This window comes from Pipistrellus hanaki (assembly GCF_964339955.1).
Source record: "Pipistrellus hanaki genome assembly, chromosome: 2".
In the NCBI taxonomy this organism is placed as follows: Eukaryota; Metazoa; Chordata; class Mammalia; order Chiroptera; family Vespertilionidae; genus Pipistrellus; species Pipistrellus hanaki.
Window position 1 is genome coordinate 21,222,996 of NC_140504.1, and position 7,649 is coordinate 21,230,644.

At 41.1% G+C, this 7,649-nt stretch overlaps 1 pseudogene across 1 annotated transcript; it reads right to left on the bottom strand.

The window, feature by feature from the left end:
• Window positions 1-2,023: 2,023 nt before the first annotated feature.
• LOC311618463 (protein LMBR1L-like) lies at window positions 2,024-3,721 on the bottom strand (annotated as a pseudogene). The gene is made up of 2 exons: window positions 2,721-3,721; window positions 2,024-2,423 (listed from the first exon to the last, which is right to left on the bottom strand). The product of its transcript is annotated as a protein LMBR1L-like (transcript).
• Between the last annotated feature and the right edge of the window lie 3,928 nt (window positions 3,722-7,649).

Consider the following 7,649-nt stretch of genomic DNA (forward strand, 5'->3'; position numbering starts at 1 on the left):
ACAGCAAGTGACATGAAGTTTTTGTTTTAGCAATGTATATGAAGTTTATGTTTGCACTATATTATAGCCTATTAAGTGTGGGATAGCATTATGTCTACAATAACTTATATATCTTATTTTTAAAACACTTTATTTTTTTAAAAGTTAACCATCATCTGAGCTTTCAGCAGGTCATAGTCATTTTACTGGTGGAGGATCTAGCCTTGATGTTGATGGCTACTGACTAATCAGGATAGTGGTTAATTAAGGCTGAGATGGCTGTGGCAATTTCTTAAAATAAGACAGCAATGAAACTTGCTGCATCAATTGACTTTTCCTTTCACAGGTTATTTCTCAGTAGCATGAAATGCTACTTAGTAGCATTTCACCCACAGTAGAACTTATTTTAAAATTGGAGTCAACCCTGCCACTTCTTTATCAACTAATTTTATGTAATATTCTGAATCCTTTGTTGTCATTCCCACAATCCTCACAGCGTCTTCACTGGGAGTGGACTCCATCTCAAGAAACCACTTTCTTTGCCCATCCGTACGAAGCAACCCCTCCTTTGTTAAAGTTTTATCATGAGACAGCAGAATTCAGTCACATCTTTAAGCTCCACTTCTAACACTAATTCTCTTGCTGTTTCCACTACATTGGCCGTTACTTCCTACGCTGAAGTCTTGAACCCCTCAAAGTCATCCTGAGAATTGGAATCAACTTCTTCCAAATGCCTGTTAAATGTTGATATTTTTAACTCTTTCCATGACTGTTTTTAATGGTGTCAGAATGATGAACTCTTTCCAGAAGGTTTTCAATTGACTTTGCCAAGATCCAATTGAGGAATCACTATCTATGGCAGCTATAAACTTACAAGGTGTATTTACTAAATAATAAGAACTTGAAATAACTCCTAGATTCATGGGCTGCAGAATGCATGTTGTGTTAGCAGATGTGAAAATATCAATCTCATTGTACATTTCCATCACAGCTCTTGGGTGACCAGGTGCATTGTCAATAATATTTTGAAAAGAATCTTTTTTTTTTTTAATAATAGTTCTCAATAGTGAGCTAAAATATTCAGTAAACCATATTGTAAACAGATGTGCAGTCCTCTAGGCTTTGTTGTTCCATTTATAGATCATAGGCAGGCTAGATATAGAATAATTATTAAGGGCCTTAGGATCTTCAGAATGGTAAATGAGCTCTGGCTTCAGCTTAAAGTCACCAGCTGTGTTAGCCTCTAAATAGAGAGTCACCCTGTCCTCTGAAGCTTTGATGCCAGGCATTGACTTCTCCTCTCTCGCCATGAAAATCCTAATGGCATCTTCTTCCAAGAAAAGGCTCTTTTGTCTACATTGAAAATCTGGTGTAGCCACCTTCATTAATTTTCTTAGCTAGATCTTCTGGATAACTTGCTGCAGCTTCTACAGCAGTTCTTGTTACTTCAGCTTGTACTTGTATGTTATGGAGACAGCTCCTTTTCTTTCTTTCTTTCTTTTTTTTTTTAAACAAAGAAAACCTTTGGGATCAACTTTATTGCTGATGGTTGTGGCCTTTTCTTTCCCACAGCCTCACCTCTCTGGTGGTCCAAAGTCCCTCCAGGATAGCACAGTGCTTAGGTTCTTTAGGACCAGAGGCAAAGGGAGACAATCTTCCCCTCCCCACACACATCTGCCCCTGCTCAGTCCCTCTCCTGTCCCCACTCAACCCTATTGTACATCAAATCATGTAAACATGGCTACAGGCATGGCCTGGAATAGCAGTGAGGCAGATTGATTTGTTAACAGATTTGGGACCAGGAGCCAGACCCGAGTCACCCAGCCCTACCCCTTGATAAGGCCCACAGTTAAATCTGGAAAAACAAGGGGCCCTAGTCCCAAACTCTAGCTCAGATTATGCAAAAGTGAAGATGGCTCAGCTCCCCTCTGCCACCCAGGCCTCTCAGATTCCAGGTCCTAAAGATCACCCACTCCTTGTGCCGCTTCAGGACTGGGTAACAGATGGCAGTGTCCAGTTTTTCGCCTCTCACCCCCAGTGGAGGTCACTGGTGTTGGGTCTTCCTAGGTGCCCTGGGGAAGCCAGAGACAGGTAATGACAGTTTGTTCAGTCCAAAAGCCCAGATTAGCTCTGCCCAAACAGCTGCGGTGCAAGTCTTCACCAGACAGAGTGGTGAGGCCTGCAAAGGTTGCATCATAGAGAAACAGGATGTAAAAATTTCCCAGCCAGTTGAAGTGTCCAAAATCACCCAGCAGGTCAAAGCAAGTGAGTCCCAAGGTTTGAGAGAAGACAGGAAGTTCTGAGCTTAGGACCAGGAGACAGACACAGTTCCTGATTATCTGTGTCATGGCTGTGTCATGCCATCTGGGCTGCAGGCCCTGAAAGAGTGGAGAACTATAGAATCTCATGACCGAGGACACCATCAGATAAAAGATGAGTACAGCCGGGACCGGTTTGGCTCAGTGGATAGAGCATCGGCCTGCAGACTGAAAGGTCCCGGGTTCGATTCCGGTCAAGGGCATGTACCTTGGTTGCGGGCACATCCCGAGTAGGGAGTGTGCAAGAGGCAGTTGATCGATGATTCTCTCTCATCGATGTTTCTAACTCTCTATCCCTCTCTCTTCCTCTCTGTGAAAAATCAATAAAACATTTAAAAAAAAAAAAAAAAAAGATGAATACAACCTGAATGTCAGCACCAGAGGAGCCCAGCTTGGAGAAGGAAACCTGGCCCAGGGAGGCACCTGCATGCCCCGGGGCATGGAAGCCTCATGGATAAGCAGTTCCAAGATGTGGATGGCCACAATGAGCAGGGATTGGCCTACCAAAAACAGCAAGCACAGCGTGGCCAGGAGATAACCCAGGTTGTGCTTCAGGCTGAAGCCTTCCACCACTTCTCCAGTAGGACCCTTTGTGTCTGCAGAGCCAGCACCTGTCTATGGAGCAGCTCCATGTCCAAAGGCAGCCAGCAGGAGGTGGGATTGCAAATCCTACTAGTCAAAGCTGCTTCCTCAAAGGCTGAGCAGTACAGCTGCTCCTCCAGGTCTTCTAGCACCCAGGGCTTGACCAGTAGCTTCCCAGTAACCGAGAACATGCTGGTGAGACCTAGTGGAGTACACACTAGGAGCAGTGGGACCCCAAGGAAGGAAATGCAGGAATAGAGGTAGGGGAGATAGTGCTCCCAGAAAACATAGAGGACTCCCTGCAGTCTTGTTGTCCACAATGGCTGATGCCACCCACACCATGCTCAGCACCAGCAGAGTGAGGAGCATCAACATTACCACTGTCTCATAGACTTGGCCCAAGACACCCTTTCTGGAGCCAGCGAAGCCCTCAGACTCAGTGAAGAAGTATACAAAGGCCATGAGGAAGATGAGGGACAGGTTGGATAAGAGAAAAACAAGGTTCCAGAGGCCATGGATGAGGGAGCCGTTGAGCCATTGACGTAGTAAGTCTGAGGCAGTGACAGCAACAGCTCATTGCTTATGATGGACAAGAGCAGGAGCAGTACGGCACCCAGGGAAACCGCCAGGGTAAAGGTGCAGAGCTTGAGCGCAATCTTGTTGACTGTGGCATCTTCATCATTCACTGTAGTGAACTCAGCAGACTCCTTGAAGTGGGTCAGGGTGATGTGGCAGAGGATATAGAGTGTCACAAACACAAGTGTTGAGATAATACATTCGCGGACCCTCTCGTGGAATAGCTGCTCTCGCACAGATAGCACTTCTTAGTCAGCTGCTTCCATATTCTGCTTAGCATCACTGGGGCCCCAGGAAGGACCTGCGAGGATAAAGCCACTGCCAAGCACCCAACCCAGCAGAGGAGCCTTTTCTCGCAACCTGCTGGCAGCTCCTTTTCTTAAACCTCATGAACTAACCTCCGCTAGCTTCAAACTCTTCTTCTGAAGCTTCCTCACCTCTCTCAGCTTTCCTAGGATTGAAGTGCAATAGGGCCTTGCTCTGGCCTAGGCTTTGGCTTAAGGGAATGTTGTGGCTGGTTTGATCTTCTATCCAGACCACAAAAACTTTCTCCATCTCAGCAGTAAGGCTGTTTCTCTTTCTTATTGTTCATGTGTTCACTGGAGGAGTATTTTAAATTTCTGTCAAGAGCTTTTCCTTTGCATTCACAACTTGACTAGCTGTTTGGCACAGGAGGCCTCGTTTTCTGCCTACCTCAGCGTTCACCATGCCTCTCTCAGTGAGCTTAATCAATGCTAGCTTTTGATTTAAAATGAGAGATGTGCTATTCTTCCTTTAACGTGAACCCTGAGAGGCCATTGCAGAGTTATTAACTGGCCTAATTCCAATATGGCTGTTTCTCAGGGAATAGGGAGGCCCGGGGAGAAGGAGTGAGATGGGGAAACAGCCTGTTGGTGGAGCAGTCAGAACAGGCAACATTTCTCCATTAAGTCTACTGTCTTCTGTGGATGCAGTTTGTTGTGCCACAAAACAATTACACTAGCAACACCGAAGATTACTGATCACAGATCACCATAGAAGAATTAATAATGAAACGTTTGAAATGTTGAGAGAGTTACCAAAATGTGACATAGACACCAAGTGAGCAAATGCTGTTGGGAAAATGGCCCCAGAAGTCTTGCTCAATACAGGGTTGTCACAAACCTCCTGATTGTAAAGAACAAACAAACAAAAACAGCAAAGTGCAATAAAATGACGTATGCCTATATATTATGTTAATGATACGTGCGCAGGTGAAAAAAAATAAGTTGGGGAAGAGGATGGAGAATAGAGGAGCTAGGAAGACATAATAAGAAGTTGACATTTTAGTAAAAGCTGGAAGGAGATGAAGAAGGACCCACGGGGATACCTTGAGGAAGAGTGATGCAGGCAGAGAAAACAGCAAGTGCAAAGGCCCTGAGGTAGGAATGTGCTGGTGTGTTCTGGAAATAAGGAGGCCAGAACAGATAAGCAGATTGAGTCGGGGAAGAACTGTAGAAAATAGTATCAGTGTGGACCACAGAATGCCACATCTCCATGAGTACACCTGAGCGTCTCTTTAGGTTATATAACCTAGATGTCATACTGCTGGGTCATAAGATATGAGCACCTGTAATTTTGCTAGAAATTGCCAAGTTGCTCCTAAGTTTACGGTTTTATACTTTCCTGAGCCTTTATGTGAGTCCCTATTGTTCTACATCTTTCCAATTCTTGGTATTTTAAGTCTTTTAGATATCTGGTCATGTGCTACATATGAAATGCTATCTATTACAGTTTCAGTGGGTATTTTCTTTTTAAAAAAATATATTTTTATTGATTTCAGAGAGAAAAGGAGAGGGAAAGAGAGAGGTAGAAACATCAATGATAGGAGAGGATCATTGATCGGCTGCCTCCTGCATGCCCCCCACTGAGGATGGAGCCCACAACCCGGGCATGTGTCCTGACCCAGAATCAAACCTGGGACCTCCTGGTTTCATAGGTCAATGCTCAACCACTGAGCCACACTGGCTGGGCTCAGTGGGTATTTTCTTAACTAATGACTTAGAAGATTTTTCATCTGCTTATTGTTCATTCCATATTTTTCTTTTGTAATTTTTTTTCATATTTTACATATTTTAATTTTCTAATGTGTTGTTTGTTTTCCCTATTGACATAGACCCTTTCATATATTCTGAGTATTAATTCTTGTCAGTTAAATATGCTGCAACTGTATTCTACATACCTGTGGCTTCTGTATTTTGTTCTTATGATGTTGCTTGATGCATAGACATTTTAAATTTTAATGTATTCAGATTTGGCAATCTTTTCCATTATGGTTTTCATCTTCTTTAAGAAATCCTTTCTATACACAAGATATTTGCTACCTCTTTAGTTTCTCCTAATGATCTAAAATTTTGATTTTTTTTTTTTTTTTTTGCATTTAAGAATTACATCTCCCTAAATAATGTGAGTTAGATATTTTTTTCCTTTGCCACATAGCTAACCAAGCCCCAGTCCCACTTTCCTCTTTAGAGAAATAGCAACTTTATAATTTACTAGAGGCCCAGTACACGAAATTTGTTCACTGGTAGGGTCCCTAGCAGCTAACTGCCAGCCAGGGCTTCCCTCCCTTCCCTCTGCTGGCCTAACCCCCTGGTCCAATTCCTGGCCAAACTCCCAGTCAAGGGGACAATTTGCATACTACACTTTTATTATATAGGATTGTTTCTATATACTATGTGTGGGTACCTTTCTGGATTTTTTAACCTCTCCCATTGGTCAGATTTTCTTTCTCTACCACAGTACCACATTATCTATCTTAGTTGCTACAGCTTTATATGAAACCTTGAGCATATATCTTGAGATATAGTGGGCCATAAACCTTGAGATACTAGTATATTGGACAAGTAGACAATTTCCCTCACCTTGTTTTTCAAAATTGTCATGGATATTCTTAACCTTTTTCTTGCCCACACAAATTTTTTAATCATTTTATCAAGTTTCATAGAAGAATCTCTTGGAATTTTTATTGAAATTGCATTGAATTTAGGGGTATTAATATCTTTATGATATTGAGTCTACTTATTAGAAATGTGTCATATTTTTGTTTGTTTCGTTATTTTTAATTTTATAATTTTAAACTTTTATAATTTTCACCACATACTTCAACACATCTTTTATTAGATTTATTGTTAGGAGCCATTTTTTTATTATTATAAATCATGCTTCTTTGTATTTTTGTGTTTTGTCACTATTTGTTCCTGGCAAATAAGGCATGCAATTTGTTATGTTGATCTAATATCCAGTAAGCTTGCTGAACTCTCTTATTAACTCTAATAACTTCAGTATAGATACTCTTGGGTATTCTATGTAGAAACTCATATCACCTCAGAATAAGAACAATTTTATTTCTTCCTTTGTGACTCATATACATTTTATTTTTTATCTCATTCTAATCACTGGATTAGATTAGGGTCTCAGTGCAATCTTAAAGCAGAGATGGGGATATTTTTGTTTTATTGCTAATTTTAAGAGGAATAAGTCTAACATTTTACCATTATGTACATACTATGGTGGCCTTTTATTGATAACTTTATTAGCTTAATGAATTTTCTTCCTATTCTTAGTTCACTGAGAATTTTTACCATGAATGGATACTGAATTTTGTCAAATGCTTCTTCAGCTTTTATTAAGGTGATCATATGGTTTTACTTTCTAAATTTGATAAGGTAAATTTTATTGGTGTTTAATTATCACAATGTCCTTTCTAATAGACTGCTAGACTTCATTTTTGAAGATTTTGTAATCAGTTTTCTGATTGCTTTTCTAATACTCCCTGATGCTTAAGGAAAAAATATATTTGTTAGCTCTGGTTGGTGTGGCTCAGTTGGTTGGGCATTGTCTTGTGCACCGAAAGTGGCAATCTATTTAGGTTTTTAGTTCTATTCCTGGTCAGGGCACATGCCTGGGTTGCTGCTTGATTCTGAGCATGGGGCGTGCAGGAACATGATGTTTCACTCTCATTCTCACATTGATGTTTTTCTCTCTACCTCCCTCTTCATTCTTCTCTCTCTAAAAATCAGGGGGGAAAAAGTTATTTTTTAAGTTGGAGAGTGTGTGTGTTGTGTGTGTGTCCCATTATGTTATTTTCTATATCCTTCTCAAACTTTTATCTGTTTCCTCTATTAATTACTGAGATTAATATATTCAGATCTCTCCTTCAATGATTGTGAATTT